The following is a 24,401-nucleotide window of genomic DNA, read 5'->3' as shown; positions in this document are numbered from 1 at the left end:
CTAGGTTTGGCCATGGGGTAAACCCCTGCTATCCATTTTCTCACCTAATCTTCATCAATGCTTAAATCAGATATTCTTGTTGTTAACATCATCATCATCTATATGTTTTTGAGAAAATCCCGGCCATGTAACTTATGCATGATCACTATAGCCCTAGTCCTTTGAAAGTTGAAAATCTAGACTTTGAACCCAACTCTGACAGCAAAGTACATGTTAGTAAGCACTGCAGTACTGAGGCATCTGCATTCCTATCAGGAGGGCGATTATGACTGAATTAAGATTTCTTTTTATCATTCTTCAGAATTTCAGAGTGGAAGTTTTATGAATAGTTTCTTGATTGATGACTCATATAAGTGTTTTTGACAAAAGTAAGCAAATTAGTAAGCTTTATAATAGGTTTACATTCAATTAGAAGCTTAATAAATGTCAATAAAATACACACTTCCTTAGCAACAAATATGCAGAAATGCATTCTATATTAAGGATTTTAAGATACTGATGTTGCTAATGCCAAACATCATAATCATGATAACATTTCTCGGGCCTTTCTGTGCTAGGAATATGAAATATCAGGGGCCAACAAGGTTTAATGTATAATGAATTGGGCATTAAGGAACTTGAATCCTGATCTAGCTCTGCTGATTTTTTTACTCTCTTACCATATGCAAGCCATTTTCACTCTCTAAGCCTTAATTTCCTTATCTGCAAACTGAAAAATTTAAATTATATTATAAAAGTACACTGTAGCTTTAAAAATCCAACATTTAATAAAATGCAAAATTTTACTGAAAAGCAGTGGCACTTTAAAGAACCATAAATGTATGTTATTAATGCAAATATTTTTTTCTCCTTTCTTATGAGGTAGTCACCCAGGCCATTCCCTGTGTGTCTCCTCCGAAGGAAAATGAGGTAGATAGACCTACAATAGCTGTCTCCATCCTACCGGAATTGGCGAAGTGCTCAGCTGGGTCATCTGTCCCTAAATTTAATTTTCTCTGAATGTATTAAACACCTGTATGAGAGATGCAGTGAGCTTGCAGTGGTTCTTCTATTTGTCTGCACAATGAATTCAAGTGTGGGGAAGCTTTCAAAAAAATACTGGCATCTGAGCTCCATCACCTACAAATTCTTATTCAGATGGTCTGGAGTAAAGCTCAGAAATGATCTTCTCTTTTTCCCACTCTCTCTTTCTCTAAATAAAAGTGCCCCCAAATGATTCTGATTGACACCCAAGTCTGAGTACCTCTGCGTGAGAGTGAAAAGGATCTCTGCTTGTGGCTCTCTACTAGGAGCCAAATTACAAGTCTCAACCTTTGTAGAAGCCTTACAATGATGCATAGCCTGAAGAAGGAAAATGCACAAACTGTTTTCTCAACAAACTAAATAACACTTACTTGAAAACAGTTTTGCTTTGCAAAATTTATAGCACTGATGCTTTTATTTTACCAATTTCCGTTGGTTTGATGAATATTACCTTTCAGAATACTCTCTTGTTCTACCATGACTGAGTTTTCTCCATTTCTCCAATTTGCCAATTTGATACAAAGGAGAGAGAGAGATCAGTTTTACAACAAAGGTTTCAGTTATTATCATTCCAAGACACCTTTATGAGGCTTTTTTTCTATTCTAAATAACTATAGATATTTTTAGCTTTTTTCTATGTCATCACATTCATTTCTCTCTTGGGAATGATGGCTGTAACCAGAAAATCACAGCACATTGCTACAAGATACCACTCAGGGATTGATCCCTGGTTCAACTGCCCTTTTTTTTTTTTTTTTTATTAACAGTCAAGGTCACTGAAGCCCAAGGAGATGAAGTGATTAGTCCAAAAATCACCCAGGAGTTTGTCAAAACTAAACGTGGGACTGGAATCCAGATCTCTGGCTTCCAAGTTGAGTTTTCTTTCCACAAAACCATGGTCATTACATAAGATACTAAAGTACAAACAACTCACTCTATTTTATTTATTTATACTTAACAGAAATATATGGTAATGCTTACATCTGATTAAATGTTGTCTTCTTTAAAACTCTGACATTATTGTAAACATTTTTGAAACTTCTCTTTTAGAAATTACAGTAAGGTACTTTATAAGACACAAACATATTCTAATTTCATTACTTTCTAATTATAAACAGAATTTTATTTAAACCAAACTATTTTTTCAATCGTTAGTTGCCATGGATTCTAATGACTTTGCATGATTTGCCATTTTTTGTGTATCTTCAAAGTTATGTTCCACTGTTCCTGAATGAAATATTAATGGATCCTTAACAATATATTACAGAAAACTAAGTTATAGTATATAGTATTCTATTTTTTATTTCCAAAACAACTTTTTTGAAATGGAAAACACTACTTAGAAAAGTAAGAGCTGTTATATTTATTATAACATCTGTTTCATTACCTTCAACACACATTAATTCCCTGTGAGTAGGCAAGATAACTTGCTATTCATTATTTCATTTTTCTTTTGGTTGAGGGTCAAAGCTATTAAAGAAGATAATATAATCACTTAATAAGTCTATGCCAAGTCAACTGAAAACATCAAAATTTTCTAGTGTGGAATTTCCTCTAATATTTTGTTTTATGCATTTTTCAAAGTCCATTTCCTCAATAATGGCTTTCATTACCCCATAGACAGATTTGATTCCTCTCTCATTCTATTATATATAGCAAGTACTCTGATGTATTGCATCAAATTCTATTGAAGTAAAAGCTCTTAGGGGATGGACACATCCATATTTTACATATGAATTTAGTTATTAATTCTTTTTTTAAGATTTATTTTAAAGAGAGTGCACAAGCAGGGGGGAGGGGAGAGGGAGAGAGAGAATCTCTAGCAGGCTCCCCACTGAGTGTGGAGCCCAACGCAGGGCTTGGCGTGGGGCTCCCAGGACCCTGGGATCATGACCTGAGCCGAAACCAAGAGTTGGCCGGTTAACTGACTGAGCCACCCAGACATCCCTCATTTATTAATTCTATACATATTCATCTTATATCTAATATATGCCTTCTACTATTGTAGGCACGAGATCAATAAACATGCTGACACACTCCTCATTGAGATGACCCTCTACTGGACATTTCTCAATCTATTCCCAGAATCCTAAATGCCAGCATGCACACAATACACACACTATTATACTAGAGATTTATGTGTTATACATACTTCTTTAGCAGACAGGAAAAAGGGAAAGAAATGGTTCTACTTTGGTTTTTTCAGCATTTTAAAAGACTTTCTCTTCTCACAACTAGTTTATTTTCTTTGTTTAAAAGGTGCACACAATAGAAATACATTCTTATATTCCTTAAGAGCCATGTTCAATTTCATAGTAAACATATCCGTGCTTGACTCCTATTCCTAAACTCTTCTCTTAAGAGATAGTTACTAACATTATGAGTCTCTTGAATAGTTAAGATCTTCCAAACTTTATTTCCTAAAATTTTTTTTAAATTTTTTAAAAGGATATGTACTATACTATCTGTCCTTTCTTTCAAAGCTCTCTGAAAAGAATCTTGTTCTGATTTTCTAAAGTGAGCTTCTAAAGTTTTTCCAGAATTCCTTCTTCAGAGATGTTAGTCTTACTTAATAACCTAATTACTCTCAGGAACTATGCCTACAGAAGTGACCCTATACAGATCACATGAATTCAGTGCACTTTTCTACATCAAACCTCTCTAGATAAAGTTTACAGAACTGCTCTATCTTTGAGTTCAAGAACTCAAACCATGAGCTGGACATTGTGCCACAATAACACAAGACACATGAATAGATGTTTTGCTCCTGAGGAGTTTTTTTGGCTAGAGATGATATATAAAGAAATGATACCAATATAACGTGGTAAGTGCTAGACAGTCAGCCCTTGGTTTCCTTGATTGGAGAGAGAGTACAACGTAACAGTTGGGAGCACAGGTCTGGAAACAGACCTCTTGAGTTTGACTCCCAGCTTTGCCTCTTACAAATAGCAAGACTTTAGACAGGTCACAAAGTTCCAGTTTATTCATCTCTAAAATGGGGATAAATATAGTACCTACTTTTTAGAGTTCTACATATTGAGTAGTGTTTTTAAACCCCTTATAACAGTATCTGACATATAATTAGCTTTCTATTAATATCAGCTATTTCCAGTCACTATTTTTTGTGTGTCTTCTATGTGTTATTCACTATGCCAAGTCCTATATATAGCCAGAGCGCTGAGGTAAAATTGGCTTTGGCCCTTGGTCAAGTGTAATAGGCAAATAAATGGTCAATTATAATCTAGTGTGAGGCGTTTTATGTTAGGAGAATTACAGGGACAGTGAAAATATAAAAGGGAACTTAACTCAAAAATGAGGAAGGAAAATGGGCTTGACAATGATGGAAACTGATGAGGAAGTGGCACCTGAGTTAAAACCTGAAGGCTATCAAAGTGTTTTAAATGAGAAAAAGACATGGACTTTATGGCATGGAAGCTACTTCTGGGATAGAACCAAATACACAGGCTTTACCCTCTTTTTCATTTTTTCCTCTCAAAATTTATATTTGAATTGAGGGGCTTCAATAATCACTGACCAAATCAGATTATTTTTTTCCTACTGGTTTTGTTAGTTATTTTACTGAGTCTTTAAATCTGTTTATTAACACATTACTCCTATTCTATCTTCTTTGAGAGATCTGGTTTCCTCTCCTACGAGAGGAAATACAACAACGAAAAACACTTAAAATAATATGTAAATTTCATCTATCCACAAATATGCCTCCAGGAATTTTGTGTCAGCTGTTAACTCTGGCCTGATCAAATCACACTCACTTAGAACATCAGGAAATTCTCTTTTTGAAGGTGGCCCTCCAATACAGTAACATATTACATGCTATATAAAATTCCAGGTAATCAGGTTCCTCTCTAGAAACAAGACGATACCATTTCTCATTTTTTCCTTTCATTTTGTTTGTACAGTTTACCAACATTTCTCCTGTTATATATGCATTCATTCCAGTATCTACCTGCACCAGGAGTGACCCTTGTCACAGCATCAATTCATGCTAAGGCTCCAACTTCACTTCTCATTGTGCAACAAGTCAAAGACTGACTTTCAAATTAAAAAACCTTTACAAAAGGAGAGCTGTGCTTCCTCCTACCTGCTATTTTTAAGATTTTCTTCCCCTACCCTGGAGTTTTCCCTTTACCTTTCTTCCAGCCTTTGTGAGAATTCTTCATGCTGAGATGACGGCTACCTACCTCCAACCTCTTGTTTTTGCTAAGGTCTCCCTAAGCCTTCTCTGTCCTTCCCCTTCCACTTTCTGATTTGAATCGCCTCTCTCTTTTGTTATGCCTTCATTTAATTTGTATTTACTCTCTGAAGCAGATTGCTCAGGTGTATCTGCCTCCCTCTGCTTCTCTTTTCAGAAGGAATAAAGCAGTTGGCAGTGGAGCTTTTCCTCTCTCAGCAGTCAGCCAGCTCTTCTGAAAGGAAACTAACAGGGCTTCCTTGTGCTGGAGCCTCCTTTCCCAAAAGACACAGGAGGACATATCCTCATTCTCGTTCTCTCCCTTTGATTTGCTGCTGGAACCCAGAGCCACTCGTGGTCTGTCCTCCTACCTACAGGATCTCAGAGTTCCACTTCCTTCCTACTTGCTGCTTGGCAGAAATCTTAAGGAAAACACCACACATAGTAAACTCAAAAGAAGCTAAAAGTAAACTGACTCCTTTATGGCTCTCTTGACCTTGATTCCTACCCACTATCTTTCCAGCCCAGCATGAAGGTCATTGAGCAGCTGTTTCTCCACCTCTGGCTCAGGGAAAACAAATGCTGGGCTGACACTGAGACATCACAATTTTGAATCTTGCTTTTTCATTCATCCAGATTATGACACATTCAGAAGCTGATAAAAATACATCAATCTACTAAGCAAGATAGGTAATATCAGGAGATACATTTTTTCTGTCACAGGGAATGGTTGTTGTGAAAAGTACCTGCAGAGCAGAAGATCAATAACCGGAATATCAATGATTCTTTTTTCCAATTACTAATTCAGAATTGTATTACATTTTCCCATTCTAAATTTCTCTGTGTTGAATTTTTATACATTCAATGGGGTAGTAAACATCATAAACTTCTATAAAGGCAATTTAAAAATTACCATAAGTTACCTGAAGCAGACTCTAGTCTGCTTATGGCCTTCAACATTAAAAACAAATAATTCATTCCATACTATTTATGCATTTTGATCCAAATGCCCTATCACTGTGAGAGGTAGAAAAGTAGAAGTGCAAAAGTCATTATCAGATTCAGGCCTTGTGCTCAAGTTTTATCCTTTCGCCTTCTTCACATTAAGTCATGAGGACATCACTCCTCTATCATCCTAGCTTTTCTTTAACTCTTTTCAATTTTCTTTTCTTTCTTCCTTTTCTTTGACTCTCCTAAAATTTGTGGAACTTGGGTATTAAAACCTCTTAGTTGCAGATCTATAGCACACTTTATTCTTTTAATTAACATATAATGTATTATTTGTTTCAGGGGTACAAGTCTGTGATTCATCAGTCTTACACGATTCACAGTGCTCACCATAGCACATACCCACCCCAGTGTCCATCACCCAGCCACCGTATCCCTCCCACCCCCTCCACTCCAGCAACCCTCAGTTTGTTTCCTGAGATTAAGAGTCTCTTATGGTTTGTCTCCCTCTCTGGTTTCATCTTGTTTCATTTTTCCCTCCCTTCCCCTATGATCCTCTGTCTTGTTTCTCAAATTCCTCATATCAGTAAGATCATATGATACTTGTCTTTCTCTGACTTATTTCACTTAGCATTATAATACCCTCTAGTTCCATCCACATCATTGCAAAAGGCAAGCTTTCATTTTTTTGATGGCTGCCTGATATTCCATTGTATATATATATATACCACACCTTCTTTATCCATTCATCGGTTGGTGGACATCTAGGCCCTTTCCATAGTTTGGCTGTTGTGGACATTGCTACTATAAACATTGGGGTGCAGGTGCCCCTTTGGATCACTACATTTGTATCTTTGGGGTAAATACCCAGTAGTGCAATTGCTGGGTCATAGGGTAGCTCTATGTTCAACTTTTTGAGGAACCTCCATACTGTTTTCCAGAGTGGCTGCACCAGCTTGCATTCCCACCAACAATGTAGGAGGGCTCCCCCTTCTCCACATCCTCGCCAACATCTGTCATTTCCTGACTTGTTAATTTTAGCCATTCTGACTGGTGTGAGGTGGTATCTCATTGAGGTTTTGATTTGGATTTCCCTGATGCTGAATGATGCTGAACACTTTTTCATGTGTCTGTTGGCCATTTGGATGTCTTCTTTGCAGAAATGTCTGTTCATGTCTTCTGCCCATTTCTTGATTGCATCATTCATTCTTTGGGTGTTGAGTTTGGTAAGTTCTTTACAGATTTTGGATACTAGCCCTTTATCTGATATGTCACTTGCAAATATCTTCTCCCGTTCTGCAAGTTGTCTTCTTCTGTTTTTTTTTTTTTTTTTTCTGGTTTTGTTGACTGTTTCTTTTGCTGTGCAAAAGCTTTTTATCTTGATGAAGTCCCAAGAGTTCATTTTTGCCCTTGCTTCCCTTGCCTTTGGTGATGTTTCTAGGAAGAAGTTGCTGCAGCTGAGGTTGAAGAGGTTGCTACCTGTGTTCTCCTCAAGGATTTTGATGGATTCCTGTCTCACATTTAGGTCTTTCATCCATTTTGAGCCTATTTTTGTGTGTGGTGTAAGGAAATGGTCCAGTTTCATTCTTCTGCATGTGGCTGTCCAATTTTCCCAACACCATTTGTTGAAGAGACTGTCTTTGTTCCATTGGACATTCTTTCCTGCTTTGTCGAAGATTAGTTGACCATAGAGTTGAGGGTCCATTTCTGGGCTCTCTATTCTGTTCCACTGATCTATGTGTCTGTTTTTGTGCCAGTACCATGCTGTCTTGATGATGACAGCTTTGTAATAGAGCTTGAAGTCCAGAATTGTGATGCCACCAGCTTTGCTTTTCTTTTTCAACATTCCTCTGGCTGTTCGGAGTCTTTTCTTGTTCCATGTGTTCCATTTTTTGAAAAAAGTTGATGGTATTTTGATAGGGATGGCATTAAATGTGTAGATTGCTCTAGGCAGCTTAGACATTTTCACAATATTTGTTCTTCCAATCCATGAGCATGGAATGTTTTTCCATTTCTTTGTGTCTTCCTCAATTTCTTTAATGAGTATTCTATAGTTTTCTGAGTACAGATTCTTTGCCTCTTTGGTTAGATTTATTCCTAGGTATCTTATGGTTTTGGGTGCGATTGTAAATGGGATCGACTCCTTAATTTCTGTTTCTTCTGTCTTGTTGTTGGTGTATAGAAATGCAACCGATTTCTGTGCATTGATTTTATATCCTCTATAGCACACTTTAAATGCTGTTTAATTTGGTTCAGTCTCATGTATGGATCGCTGTGGAAATTCCCTGTAGTTTCAAGTGTGGGCAGTTTCAAGTGTGGGTACCTCACATTGATGGGTTATCCACAAAGCCTGGGTTTGGGTTTTTAAAGATAGTCACTAAGAATCATCCATAGGCCAGTCCCCTCAAACATAAATTAATAAATTAATATAGGTAAGCCACTGGATTATTTGTTATAAATGCTGAGCCCTAGATCCTATCCTTAGAGACAGTGCTGATACCATTATAGTGCATGGTCTGGTTCCCACCTGCCTCTTCAGTCTCAACTTGTCCCATGGCCCCACTCCCTTCCTGATCTAGCCATGTTGTCCTGCTATCATTTCTTTTGTCTGATATGCTTCCTCTTATCTTAGACCTTTGAATGTGCTGTTCCTCAAGAACAACATGCTATATTTATTTCCAATTTGATTCCACTGACAGAATATAAGAACCATGAAGGCAAGAATTTTGACTTCATCACTGTCGTAATAAATAAATAATATACAAAGTAATGTTTATTAAGCTTTCCCAGTGCCCTTTATTTTGTCTACAAATACATTTTTAAAAATTATTTAAGTTCTCTTGGACCTCAAGAAGGCAGAGGAGTCTACCCTGTTCCTCTCATTATAACCTGTGATTTCTGACTCACTCTGCTTTGGTAAGTAACTATAGTTCCTAGCAAATTCATACTCACTGGTGTTTAAATGCAAATCCAAGGTTCTTGACTTGAATATGCTATACCACATATATCTATAAATTAATCACCCAATATTCTACATCACTTGTTTGAGAAAGTAATGAAACTCACCTATGTATTTCTTTTGCATAACTGTATTCTTATTAGGGATTTTTATCAGTCTTCTAATTGAAAAACCAATGCCATTGTAATTTTTATTAGGAGAATTCCATGTAATTTTGACATCCTTTTATGCCACAATATTTTTAATTTGCTGAGTTGCATATTATGGACTACTCACTTAAGCATCAATATCAGAAGTCTATGTGGCCCAGGAGTGGGGATATTTCAGTTTTCAATAGTTCTACCTAGAGTAAGACTATCTTCCTTCCACTTAAATCTTGCACTAAACAACGTCACCTGCTCAGAAAATATTTTTCTCCTACTGCATTAAAATACTGCTTACTATTCAATTATTTAGGAATTGTGTCTATTCACTGCAGAAATATCTTCAGGGAAACTCCAGACCTTTTAGTTTATGGTCAAGTAGGTGTTTAGAGTAAAACATGAATACTGCAGTGGCAAATTGATTTGTCTTGTCCTATTATTAAAGTTTCTGCCAAGACACCAGCCATATGTTGAAGATGGTGTTAACACTGGAAGAGGACTGAAAATGGAAAAAAAAAATAAAGTTTAATACTCTCCTAGGACAAAAGTTTTCTAGTGTGCTGTGGATTTGCAACTCTGAGGAAGGCCTCTATATATCACAGTGTGTGTCTTCTGTATGACTTTTGACAGCAGAGGGATGGCATAATCTCCCAACTTACTGACATTCAATTTGGTTTTCCTCTTCCTTTAAGTCATCCCCAAGTCTCAAAGGGACATAACTACTATAACCATATTCTGTATCTATAAGAATATAATTACAGAGCATCAGGTTTGAGAGCCTAGTAACACAAGCCAAGATGAGATAAAACAGATATAAAAAAAAAAATCCTAAATCACTCCCTAAGCCAACTATTACTGTGATTTTTAAAATGTAATTCATTTATAGTGAATCTGTAAACTATTTTTCTAACAAATAATGAAAGTGGAATTTGCTCCAAAGTGTGTAGCAATCTTCCGTAATATTGATACCATTGAAAGGTGAGAGAAATTGGGGGCTAGCCTGTGGGGCTACTGTGGAATAAGTAGATAAGGAAACATTATTACTTTTTAAAATTCATGAGGATGGAATCAACCCTCACATGAAGAAAATTTATAGTTTTTCTTAAATATTGTTTATTCTTTGAGAAAATAAGAGACTCTACCTTTTTGTCTTAGATCCTACTTATGCTTTAGTGGAATCATTTTGATGGCTGACATTTCAGTACCGAGGACAGTGTCAAGCCTCTTAGAACGGGGAACTGTGCACAGACAATGAAGACCAGGCTGGATGTAGTTTTCTGACTGACAGAGTGAGAAAACAGGGAGACGGGAGGACGGGGAAGAAAGGGAAATGGAGTACAGTACAAAGTGATTTGGCTACCAATTTGGGGAAAGTGATGGAAATATCAGGGTGATCTTGAGGAACCTCTAACAATACAAAAGGTCCCACTGGGGCGCCTGGGTGGCTCAGTCGTTAAGCGCCTGCCTTTAGCTCAGGTCATGATCCCAGGGTCCTGGGATCGAGCCCCGCATCGGGCTCCCTGCTCTGCAGGAAGCCTGCTTCTCCCTCTCCCACTCCCCCTGCTGTGTTCCTGCTCTCACTATCTCTCTCTCTGTCAAATAAATAAATAAAATCTTTAAAAAAAAAAAAAAAAAGGTCCCACTAAGCTACTGCCCTTAATGGGGCGAGGATGTAAAGGGAATATAAACTTTTCTCATACCTTGACTTATTTAATAGAAATATTTAAATAGAAACATTTCAGTATAATTTTTAAATGTTAGCATTCACATTAGAATACATGAAAAAATTATGATATCTTCGACTAATTATTCCAGATAAAACCTTCCGCCTTGAACTCTGTGTGTTTGTGTGTGTAGCTTTTCAGATGAATCCACATGTATGTGCTTTTGTGTCTTCCAACTATTAAATTTAACACTGTTTCACTGGATAAAGCTGACATGAAATATAAAGCCTGTATTTCCATTAATCAAAAAATAATACATAACAAGCAAAATTTTCATTTTGGCATGAAAATGTAAAACTGTATAATTTCTTTTGTTAGTATTATAACTAATAATTGAAAATGATTTATGGCACTGTATATGAATAGGTAATAGTACTTTTGAAAGTACAAGCCTCATATATTGGAATATCATAAAAAGCATTTTCTAAAATTTATAAGAATCAGATAATTATATAAAAATATATTTAGAGCTTTTGAAGGAGAGAGCTATAGGAGTTTGTAATTTATTTAATTTTCATCATATTATAAGACTTCAGAGTTAGAAGTAGACTCTGCAACTACCTAAATGAATTCACATGATTAAGATCAGTGTGATTTTGTGACTTTTTTAGCACACTACTTTTTTAAGAAAAAGTAACCATAACTTAAGATCTTCTGAGTTGCCTTGCAGGGCACTTTCTCAACTATTACACATCTTCTCTATCACAGTAAATGGTATCATTCATTTGCTCAGCCCCAAAACTTAGCAGAAATCATTGATTTATATCTACACATAAACATCCCCCTGTACCTTCAGTAGCTACTATAGCGTCTTTCTCTAGCATATGGTCAATTCTCTCCATTTTCACTGTTGCTAACATAGCCGAAGTTACTGTCCTCCTCGCCTGAAATATTACAGACATCACCAAGTTGGACCTATTGCTTCTGCAACTGACCCATTATAAATTGTTTTTCACACATGGGTACAATCATTTTGTTAATGTATATCTGGTTATACTATAAGACTGCTTAAAATTCTCTAATATTTCATTTTACACTTAATGTAAGTCAAAATGTTTATTTTTATCTATGGCCCATAAGGTCCTATATGATGCAAATCTTTTCCACCTCTCTGAACCCATTGTCTTCAAATTACTTTTTTGTCAACTACTCTTTAGTTGTAAGGGTATTCCTAAAACACACTATGAATGCTGCAATTCCAGGGCCCTTAAATTTGCTTCCAATTCTTCCTGAAAACACTCATGCCCCACCCAAATTGTCATATGAATGCTTCCTTCTCATTATTTAGGATTCAGCTAAAATGTTGTAGCACAGAGAAACCTACTATGACAACTGGTCCCACTGATTTTCTTATATCACATAACCTGGCTGTATTAACTTCACAGCATTTATCTCAGTTACCATCATTTTTTTAAAAAACTAGTTTTTATACTGTCTATTCAAGGAAACTGAAAATATGCTCTTTAACCCTCACAGGTATTTTATTAAAAAAAAAATGAAAATGTGTAAGGAAATAGTCTTGAAAGTTTTAAGATAGAACTGAAAGTTTTTAATTTTTCCCAAGGAGGCCAGTAGCAGATGGAAGGCACCCACCAGCCAGGTTCAACTGGAAAAACAACATAAATTTATTGATAACAGGTGGGAGAAGAAGGCAAGATCCAAGCTTAATGTCATTAGCTAAAATTGACATGAAGTTGATAAAACAGTTAATAGTAGTTTGAATTGATAAGGAGTCAGTGTTTAGAACGGAAAATGGTATTGATGTAATTGTCTGCAGATAGCATCTGGAGAACTGGACTAATACACTCATTTATGCATACACTCATTCATTCTACAAGTAGTTATTAAAAATGCACTGTGTTCCAGGTATTTGGTTTAGTTTTGGGAAATCTGTACATTTGTGGCTGCCACTCATCACCAAAAATACACTAACGGATGCAATAGGACAATGAACTAGGCAAATAACTAATCCCTGCCTCACAAGAGAAGACAATTACATAAAATAATCCGTGTGCTGTGTTGTCTTTACTTTTTAAATTTTTCTGATTTTTGAGACCGTATCTTCTTGAAAAAAGAGATGGTGCTTTTTCTTTACCAATCACTGCTCCTACAACGCTGTTTTAGAGGTATTCCGAGGTCATCTATGCTCCGATCTGTAATTTTACAAATCCATTTATGAGCTGCAAAGTGGGACATAAATCTGATTGTCCATATCTGTTGCCCAGGCTCAGAACTTCCACTGAAGTTGGGGCGCCTGGGTGGCTCAGTTGGTTAAGCGACTGCCTTCGGCTCAGGTCGTGATCTCAGGGTCCTGGGATCGAGCCCCGCATCGGGCTCCCTGCTCGGCAGGAAGCCTGCTTCTCTCTTTCCCACTCCCCCTGCTTGTGTTCCCTCTCTCGCTGTCTCTCTCTCTGTCAAATAAATAAATAAAATCTAAAAAAAAAAAAAAAAGAACTTCCATTGAAGTTAACCCTAATTGCTGATTTTCAAAAATTCCTCTGTCATAGAAGAGGTTATGGGATCTGAAAAAGAGGTTGGCATAGGTGACCTCCAAGATCTTATCCTATGCCTTTCACAACATATCCTATACCTCTCAGACATGCTCATCTTCATACTTGTCCCCCAGTATTGGATTAGTACACACCACCCATACAACTGTTTGAACTATCTCTAGATTGTTCCTGTCTCCATCTTTTCCCACATTACCTTATCCAGTTACCCAAAGTCATCTTGGAAATGATTTTTAAATCCCCATAATTTTTAATGATCCCAATGCCAATTCCTTAAATTTCACTTTTAGTCAGGTCTTGTTCCTAGTTTCCTTTCTACCTAATACACTCCCCCACATGGGGTATGAAATTACCCTTCCTAGAACAAATCTAAATGAAGTACATCCTTACGTTAAACTCTACAGTGGCTTTACATCACCTCTCATTCTGAACTACCTTTCTGTTCTCATCTTATTCCTTTCCTGGGACTCCTTGAACCTGCCCCCTTCTGCCACCACACATACACACAAATACACCCTATGTGTCATTGAACCTAACATGTATTTCCACGAATCCGTGGTGTCTGACATGCTATTTTCTGCTATTTCCTTTCAGGCTCTGCCTGATAAACTCCTGTGCATGCCCATGATACAGTTCTAATGCCACCTCCCAGATGAAAGTTTCTCTAAAGTCCACAGGTCAAATGTTCTCCTGTCACTGTGTGCATTCACTTATTACAATAGTTTCCAGGTTTTAATAGGTTTCTCTTCTTTGTCTTACTAAGAAAGCTCCTGGAGGGCATGTACCATTATTTTCCTTGCATTTATCAAATACTCAATAAATGTCAAATGAGAGAATTAGTTCCAATCTGACTCTCGGTTACCATGATTGCTTCACACAGTCTTCCTGTCCACTCAATAAAATGTTATGTATAATTCTAATTTAACACTCATTAAAGGAAGTAAGGAATTTTCACTCTCATTTTCTATACCTTATATCTTTTGCTCATGTTTTGTTTCAGGGTAAAAAAAGAGCTTCTTTGTGAAAAAATTACTATAAATTACTATTAAAAAACTGTACAATTTAACTTTTTGTATATTATTGCTTACTAAAAAAGTAACCACTCCCTTGGAAGTCATTTTGCAGGGGGAGGGGGGGCGGCGGGAGCATGTCTCTGATGAATGTGAGAAGGAAAAATCTAGCTTCCAGGCAGGTGATGTGAATTTGATTAACAGATAGAATCACACTATATACCATGAATATTTTAAGGTCCCTAAGATGTAAAATGTGAAAAGTAATTCAAAACGGTGAAAGTAAAACTTTTGCCCAATTTCCTATATAATTTCTACACACTTTTTGAAGAAACTGAATATATAAAGGCCCAGGTTTTATCTCTCAGTTAAAAGTAAAAATATATATTTTAACAGTAATTTAGAGTAAAATCCTACAACAACTATGGCCCCACTTATGCCCCACCTCCCACCTTTAGACTACTACTTATTAAAGCCCAAAGTGTATTTGATAGGTTGAGTTTTCAGGACTATGCCAGTTCCTAAAACTGCCCCCCCGCCACTTTTTTAGCTGTGGTATAGAAAAAAAATGTGTCCAATATTTTCAACTTGGCTAATAAATTTAATCCATCCTCATAAGGGCAAAGAAAACTGTTCTGTCTGAATTTTCCTAAAGATGCAATCACTTTTGCTGTCTGCCTTCTTGATACGAAGAACCTGATCATCATCCACCTGTAAGACACATCATCCATCTTGGCATCCGTCTGCAGAGATTTTTTGAAAATTTTCCCACTGACAGATAATTCTATTTTGTCAATCTATTTAGAGGAATGGAGCTAAAGCTTTTAAAGAACCAAGTTGCTGTCACTCAAAGAGCTTGGGGAATTTTTTAGCCCTGTGCCTTAATCATATCTTTATTTGAGCATAATGTGGCGCATGCCTGCCATTTTTCTAGAGCACTAATTCAGTATGCTTACTGTATGTAATCCACCACTAGGGACAAAAAACACACTAGTAAATCTTATTATCTACACATTTGCAAAAATGAGTTGGAAGATGTGTCCATAATACATGACAATATTACACAGTGTATGACAGGCCTCTACTTGGAAGAGGAAAAAATAATACAAGGAATTGTGATGCACTTGTTAATTCCATTTACTGAACAGTGATTTTTTTTTTTTTAACTGTATTTCACTCCACAGTTGGACAAAACTGCCATGTCTTATCTTCACTGTGGACAGAGATCTGCATCCTGTGCTCCACACTTGAGAGTGTACCAATCTCTCTCACTCATGGCTTTTCCAACAAAGTAAATTCTCACAATACCCTCAGTGATTTTGGGGAACTGACTTTGTTCTTCAAAATCTTGTGTTCCTGACCTTTGTAGTTTCATTGGAAAGTATGTGGGCTTTGAAGACAGAACGATCATTTAAAATTTGGGTTTCAGATTCCAACTCTGTGTTTATAAATTCTATGATTTTCATTGGGCGACTTAGCCAAAGAATGTTCCTCATTTGTAAATTAGGGATATTATATGCCTTTACATAATATCCCTAGGTAGGTATAAGTGTCAGAGTTGGAATCTGAAATCCAAATATTTAAAGATCTTTCTCTCCTCTTAATTATTACACTTTGGGGCATCTGTAGATTTTTTTAAAGTTTTTGTGTAAATTCTAGTTAGTTAACATGCACTTTAATATTAGTTTCAGGTGGGGGCGGAGCAAGATTGCGGAGGAGTAGGAGACCTGGATTTTGTCTGGTCCCAGGAATTCAGCTGGATAGGGATCAAACCATTCTGAACACCTACGAATGGAGCCCAGGCGCGGGCTCTCAGCTCGGGGTTGTCATAAACCGTGATCCCCAGCACAGTCGGGCCACTGTTCCTCCAGCAGGACCCAACAAGCAGCAGATCCAGGGAGACTCACCATCTTCCCCAAGGAGGAGAGGCGCGGGAGTGCACTGCAGGGGTCTGCTGGGTTGGAGACTCCACACGGGGTCAGGTGCCAGAGATAGAAATGCACGGTCACAGGCCAGGTGAGCACGGAGTGCGGCCAGAGACCAGGGAGACAGGAGTGACTGACTTCTTTTTTCTGGGGGCTCACTGAGGAGCGGGGCCCCGAGTTCTCAGCTCCTCTGAGGCAGAGATTGGGAGGCCGCCATTTTCACTCTCATCCTCCAAAGCTGTATGGAAAGCTTGCAGGGGAACAAAAGCTCCCGAGAGCAAACCGAGCGGATTACTTAGCCCGGACGAGGCAAGGGCGGGGCAATTCCGCCTCTGGCAAAGACTTTTGGAAACCACGGCAACAGGCCCCTCCCCCAGAAGATCAGCGAGAACAGCCAGCCAAGACCAATTCTACCGATCAATGAGAACGGCAGAACTCCAGTGCTAGGGGAATACTGCACATAGAATCCATGGCTTTTTTACCATGATTCTGTAGTCTTTCAAAGTTAATTTATTTATTTATTTTTTTATGTTATTTTATTTTTTTAAAGATTTTATTTATTTGAGAGAGAGAATGAGAGAGAGAGAGCACATAAGAGGGGGGAGGGTCAGAGGGAGAAGCAGACTCCCCGCTGAGCAGGGAGCCCGATGCGGGACTCGATCCCGGGACTCCAGGATCATGACCTGAGCCGAAGGCAGTCGCTTAACCAACTGAGCCACCCAGGCGCCCCTCTTTTTATTTGTTTTAACTGTCTTTTTTTTTTTTGAAATTTTCTTTTCCCTTTTTCATCCAACATCTTATCGATCCCTTTTTTAAAAAACATTTTTATTTTTATTTTTCATTTTTAGAGTCATATTCTATCCCTTCAGAGTAGTTACCCATATTTTTGGGATATATATATAAGCTGTTCTCTCTTTAAAATTTTGAGATATTTTCTTCTAACAGATCAAAATATACCCTAAATCTCTAGTATATGGTTTTTTCCTACTCCCCTGCCTGATAACATTCTCTCCCTTTTTTTTCTTTTTTTTTTTAAATCCTCTTCTTTCTTTTTTCAGACAACTTCTTATCGATTCCTTTTATAAAATTTTTTATAATTTCGATCTTTACAGTCATATTCCATCCTTTCATCATATCAACCCTTATTTTTGTACATATATAAGTTTTCCTTTCTTTAAAATTTTGGCAGGCACTTTCATCTAACAGACCAAAATACACCCAAAATCTAGTGTGTGGCACTGATTTATATACCAGATTGATCATATTTGATCATATTCTGTTTTTGTTTTGTTCTGTTTTTGTTTGTTTTTACTTTATCTTTTTCTTTTTCTTTTTTCTCCCTTTCCCTTTCTTTTCCCACTGCTTCATGTCTTTTCTGATTTGTTGAGTATATTTTCTGGGAATGTTGTTACCCTATTAGCATTTTGTTCTCTCATTAATCTATTCTCCTCTGCACAAAATGACAAGATGGAAAAAATCACCTCAACAAAAAGAACAAGAGGTAGTACCGGCTGCCAGGGACCTACTCAATACAGACATTAGTACGATGTCGGATCTAGCGTTCAGAATCATCACTTTAAAGATACTAGCTGGGCTTGAAAAAAGCATGGAAGTTATTAGAGAAACCCTTTCTGGAGAAGTAAAAGAACTAAAGTCTAACCAAGTCAAAATCAAAAAGGCTATTAATGAGGTGCAATCAAATATGGGGGCGCTAACTGCTAGGATAAATGAGGCAGAAGACAGAATCAGTGATATAGAAGACCAAATGATGGAAAATAAAGAAGCTGAGAAAAAGAGAGATAAACAACTACTGGATCACGAGGGCAGAATTCGAGAGATAAGCGATACCGTAAGACGAAACAACATTAGAATAATTGGGATCCCAGAAGAAGAAGAAAGAGAGAGAGGGGCAGAAGGTATAATGGAGCAAATTATAGCGGAGAACTTTACTAATTTGGGGAAGGAAAGAGGCATCAAAATCCAGGAAGCACAGAGAACCCCTCTCAAAATCAATAAAAATAGGTCAACACCCCGACATATAATAGTAAAACTTACGAGTCTCAGAGACAAAGAGAAAATCCTGAAAGCAGCTCGGGAGAAGAGATCTGTAACCTACAAGGGTAGAAACATTAGACTGGCAACAGACCTATCCACAGAGACCTGGCAGGCCAGAAAGGACTGGCAGGATATATTCAGAGCACTAAATGAGAAAAATATGCAGCCAAGAATACTATATCCAGCTAGGCTGTCATTGAAAATAGAAGGAGAGATAAAAAGCTTCCAGGACAAACAAAAACTAAAGGAATTGCAAACACGAAACCAGCCCTACAAGAAATATTGAAAGGGGTCCTCTAAGCAAAGAGAGAGCCTAAAAGCAACAGAGACCAGACAGGAACACAGACAATATACAGTAACAGTCACCTTACAGGCAATACAATGGCACTAAATTCCTATCTTTCAATAGTTACCCTGAATGTAAATGGGCTAAATGCCCCAATCAAAAGACACAGGCTATCAGATTAGATTAAAAAACAAGACCCATTGATATGCTGTCTGCAAGAGACTCATTTTAGACCCAAAGACACCCCCAGATTGAAAGTGATGGGGTGGAAAACCACCTACCATGCTTATGGACACCAAAAGAAAGCTGGGGTGGCAATCAGACAAATTAAATTTTAAACCAAAGACTGTCATCAGAGATGAAGAAGGACACTATATCCTACTTACAGGGTCTATCCAACAAGAAGATCTAACAATTGTAAATATCTATGCCCCTAACATGGGAGCAGCCAATTATATAAGCCAATTAAAAACAAAAGCAAAGAAACACATCGACAACAATACAATAACAGTGGGGGACTTTAACACCCCCCTCACTGAAATGGACAGATCGTCTAAGCAAAAGATCAACAAGGAAATAAAGACTTTAAATGACACACTGGACCAAATGGACTTCACAGACATATTCAGAACATTCCATCCCAAAGCAACGGAATACACATTCTTCTCTAGTCCCCATGGAACATTCTCCAGAATAGATCACATCCTAGGTCATAAATCAGGTCTCAACCGGTACCAAAAGATTGGGATCATTCCCTGCCTATTTTCAGACCACAATGCTTTGAAACTAGGACTCAATCACAAGAGAAAAGTTGGAAAGAACTCAAATACATGGAGGCTAAAGAGCATCCTACTAAAGAATGAATGGGTCAACCAGGAAATTAAAGAAGAATTTTAAAAATTCATGGAAACCAATGAAAATGAAAACACAGATGCAGGATCTAGTTACAATGTAGCTGTAAAGTGCTGCCTTGTCTTTGCTCCCTGCTCAAAATAAAGCTGTTACCTTTCTAGCCCTGTCTGCCATGGTGCTTAGCAGCCAGGGATGCATGGTCTCAGATATGTTTACCAAGTAAAACACTGACTTGAGGGGCACCTGGGTGGCTCAGTCATTAAGCGTCTGCTTCGGCTCAGGTCATGATCCCAGGGTCCTGGAATCGAGCCCCGCATCGGGCTCCTGCTTAGCGGGGAGTCTACTTCTTCCTCTCCCACTCCCCCTGCTTGTGTTCCCTCTCTTGCTGTGTCTCTCTCTGTCAAATAAATAAATAAAATCTTCTAAAAAAAATAAAATAAATAAACAATAAAAAAAAAAAAAAGAAAATGAAAACACAACTGTTCAAAATCTTTGGGATACAGCAAAGGCAGTCCTGAGAGGAAAGTATATAGCAATACAAGCCTTTCTCAAGAAACAAGAAAGGTCTCAAGTACACAACCTAACCCTCCACCTAAAAGAGCTGGAGAAAGAACAGCAAATAAAGCCTAAACCCAGCAGGAGAAGAGAAATAATAAAGATCAGAGCAGAAATCAATGAAATAGAAACTAAAAGAACAGTAGAACAGATCAACGAAACTAGGAGGTGGTTCTTTGAAAGAATTAACAAGATTGATAAACCCTTGGCCAGACTTATCAAAAAGAAAAGAGAAATCACCCAAATCAACAAAATCATGAATGAAAGAGGAGAGATCACAACCAACACCAAAGAAATACAAACAATTATAAAAACATATTATGAGCAACTCTATGCCAGCAAATTAGATAACCTGAAAGAAATGGATGCATTCCTAGAGATGTATCAACTACCAAAACTGAACCAGGAAGAAATAGAAAACCTGAACAGACCTATAACCACTAAGGAAATTGAAGCAGTCATCAAAAATCTCCCAAAAAACAAAAGCCCAGGGCCAGATGGCTTCCCAGGGGAATTCTACCAAACATTTCAAGAAGAATTAATACCTATTCTTCTGAAACTGTTCCAAAAAAATAGAAATGGAAGGAAAACTTCCAAACTCATTTTATAAGGCCAGCATTACCTTGATCCCAAAACCAAAGACCCCATCAAAAAGGAGAATTACAGACCAATATCCCTGATGAACATGGATGCAAAAATTCTCACCAAAATACTAGCCAATAGGATCCAACAGTACAGTAAAAGGATTATTCACCACGACCAAGTGGGATTTATCCCTGGGCTGCAAGGTTGGTTCAACACCCACAAATCAATCAACGTGATACAATACATTAACAAAGAAAGAACAAGAACCATATGATTCTCTCAATAGATACAGAAAAAGCATTTGACAAAGTACAGCATCCTTTCTTGATCCAAACTCTTCAGAGTATAGGGATCGAGGGTACATACCTCAATATCATAAAAGCCATCTATGAAAAACCTACAGCGAGTATCATTCTCAATGGGGAAAAAACTGAGAGCTTTCCCCCTAAGGTCAGGAATGCAGCAGGGATGTCCACTATCACCACTGCTATTCAACATAGTATTAGAAGTCCTAGCCACAGCAATCAGACAACAAAAAGAAATCAAAGGCATCCAAATCGGCAAAGAAGAAGTCAAACTCTCACTCTTTGCAGATGATAGGATACTTTATGTGGAAAACCCCAAAGACTCCACCCCAAAACTGCTAGAACTCATACAGGAATTCAGTAAAGTGGCAGGATATAAAATCAATGCACAGAAGTCAGTGGCATTCCTATACACCAACAACAAGACAGAAGAAAGAGAAATTAAGGAGTTGATCCCATTTACAATTGCACCCAAAACCATAAGATACCTAGGAATAAATCTAACCAAAGAGGCAAAGGATCTGTATTCAGAAAACTATAAAATACTCATGAAAGAAATTGAGGAAGACACAAAGAAATGGAAAAACGTTCCATGCTCATGGATTGGAAGAACAAATATTGTGAAGATGTCAATGCTACCTAGAGCAATCTACACATTCAATGCAATCCCCATTAAAATACCAACCACTTTTTTCAAAGAAATGGAACAAATAATCCTAAAACTTGTATGGAACCAGAAAAGACCCCTCATAGCCAGAGGAATGTTGAAAAAGAAAAGCAAAGCTGGCGGCATCACAATTCCGGACTTCCAGCTCTATTACAAAGCTGTCATCATCAAGACAGTATGGTACTGGGCACAAAAACAGATACATAGATCAATGGAACAGAATAGAGAGCCCAGAAATGGACCCTCAACTCTATGGTCAACTCATCTTTGACAAAGCAGGAAAGAATGTCCAATGGAACAAAGACAGTCTCTTTAACAAATGGTGTTGGGAAAATTGGACAGCCACATGCAGAAGAATGAACCTGGACCATTTCCTTATACCACACTCAAAAATAACTCCAAATGGTTGAAAGACCTCAATGTGAGACAGGAGTCCATCAAAATCCTAAAGGAGAACACAGGCAGCAACCTCTTCGACCTCAGCCAAAGCAACTTCTTCCTAGAAACATCGCCAAAGGCAAGGAAAGCCAGGGCAAAAATGAACTATTGGGACTTCATCAAGATAAAAAGCTTTTGCAAAGCAAAGGAAACAGTCAACAAAACCAAAAGACAACCGACAGAATGGGAGAAGATATTTGCAAATGACATATCAGATAAAGGGCTAGTATCCAAAATCTATAAAGAACTTACCAAACTCAACACCCAAAGAACAAATGATGCAATCAAGAAATGGGCAGAAGACATGAACAGACATTTCTGCAAAGAAGACATCCAAATGGCCAACAGACACATGAAAAAGTGCTCAACATTGCTCGGCATCAGGGAAATCCAAATCAAAACCTCAATGAGATACCACCTCACACCCGTCAGAATGGCTAAAATTAACAAGTCAGGAAATGACAGATGTTGGCGGGGATGCGGAGAAAGGGGAACCCTCCTACACTGTTGGTGGGAATGCAAGCTGGTGCAGCCACTCTGGAAAACAGTATGGAGGTTCCTCAAAAAGTTGAAAATAGAGCTACCATATGATCCAGCAATTGCACTACTGGGTATTTACCCCAAAGATACAAAAGTAGGGATCCAAAAGGGTACGTGCACCCCGATGCTTATAGCAGCAATGTCCACAATAGCCAAAGTATGGAAAGAGCCAAGATGTCCATCAACAGATGAATGGATAAAGAAGATGTGGTGTATATATACAATGGAATATTATGCAGCCATCAAAAGGAATGAGCTCTTCCCATTTGCAATGACGTGAATGGAACTGGAGGGTACTATGCTGAGCGAAATAAGTCAAACAGAGAAAGATATGTATCATATGACCTCACTGATATGAGGAATTCTTAATCTCAGGAAACCAATGAGGGTTGCTGGAGTGGAGTGGGGTGTGGCGTGGGAGGGATGGGGTGACTGGGTGGTAGACACTGGGGAGGCTATGTGCTCTGGTAGGCGCTGTGAATTGTGCAAGATTGCTGAAATCAGATCTGTACTTCTGAAACAAATAATGCAATATATGTTAAGAAAAAAAAAAAAGATAGCAGGAGGGGAAGAATGAAGGGGGGAAATCGGAGGGGGAGACGAACCATGAGAGACATGGACTCTGAAAAACAAACTGAGGGTTCTAGAGGGGAGGTGGGTGGGAGGATGGGTTAGCCTGGTGATGGGTATTAAAGAGGGCACGTTCTGCATGGAGCACTGGGTGTTATGCACAAACAATGAATCATGGAACACTACATCTAAAACTAATGATGTAACGTATGGGGATTAACATAACAATGAAAAAATTTAAAAAAAAATATTAGTTCCAGGTGGACAATGTAGTGATTCAACACTTCCATACAATACCCAGTGCTCATCCCAGTGAGGGCCCTCCTTCATTCCCATCACCTATTTAGCCCATTCCCCCACCAACCGCCCTTCTAGTAACCATCTGCTCGTTCTCTATAGATAAGAGTCTGTTTCTTGGTTTGCTTCTCTGTCTCTTTTTTCCCTGTTTGCTCATTTGTTTTATTTCTTAAATTCCACATATGTGTGAAATTCATACGGTATTTGTCTTTCTCTGACTTATTTCACTTAGCATAATACTCTCTAGATAAAGTTTGCTATTATTAATAACATTCATTTATTGCTCACAACAAAATACATAAAATTGGAATACTATTATTCTTATTTTATAGATGATAAAATTGATCATCAGAGGAGTGTTGTTACTTACCAGGTTTATGAGTGATGGAATTTGAATCCAGATATCTGACTTACAGGACACAACCACTGTGCTATATTCTTCTCAAATGATTTTTCAAAAATTTACATTTCTAAATTTAATCTCTGAGGGCAGGGATTATGTCTAAAGCAAGTAATCAGATGTTAAACATCAATTGATTCTTTCTTTCTTAGTTTTAGCTGAAATACTAATACATTTGTTATCGAATACTAAAAAAATGTTTTAAGCATATCATCCTGGAAGAAAACAAAACTTTGCTGCAGAAACTGTATCATCTACATATCCTGTACATCACCTGTTACTTAAAAAGGGGAGATAGCAATAGTACCTTGCCTCAGTGATTGTCGTGAGGATTAAGGGAGATAACTAATGTTTGTAGAGCACAGTGCTTACCATATTACTGAATGATGCTACAAACTCTCAGATGTTTGATTTCAC

At 37.7% G+C, this 24,401-nt stretch overlaps 1 protein-coding gene and 1 non-coding gene across 2 annotated transcripts in view; one reads left to right on the top strand and one right to left on the bottom strand.

Annotated features, from left to right (window-relative positions):
• The window catches only part of LUZP2 (leucine zipper protein 2), a 251,195-nt gene that overhangs the window by 164,417 nt on the left and 62,377 nt on the right, over positions 1 to 24,401 (bottom strand). The gene's annotated exons all lie outside the window — the stretch shown is intronic.
• LOC118016398 lies at positions 19,707 to 19,837 on the top strand. The gene has a single exon (XR_004680815.1). It is a non-coding gene; the product is annotated as a small nucleolar RNA SNORA63 (small nucleolar RNA).

This window comes from Mirounga leonina, unplaced genomic scaffold (genome assembly GCF_011800145.1).
Source record: "Mirounga leonina isolate KUSES-001 unplaced genomic scaffold, KU_Mleo_1.0 Mir_166, whole genome shotgun sequence".
Classification (NCBI taxonomy): Eukaryota; Metazoa; Chordata; class Mammalia; order Carnivora; family Phocidae; genus Mirounga; species Mirounga leonina.
The sequence above is the reverse complement of the archived record's forward strand: the minus strand, read 5'-3'. Positions and strand labels throughout refer to the sequence as shown.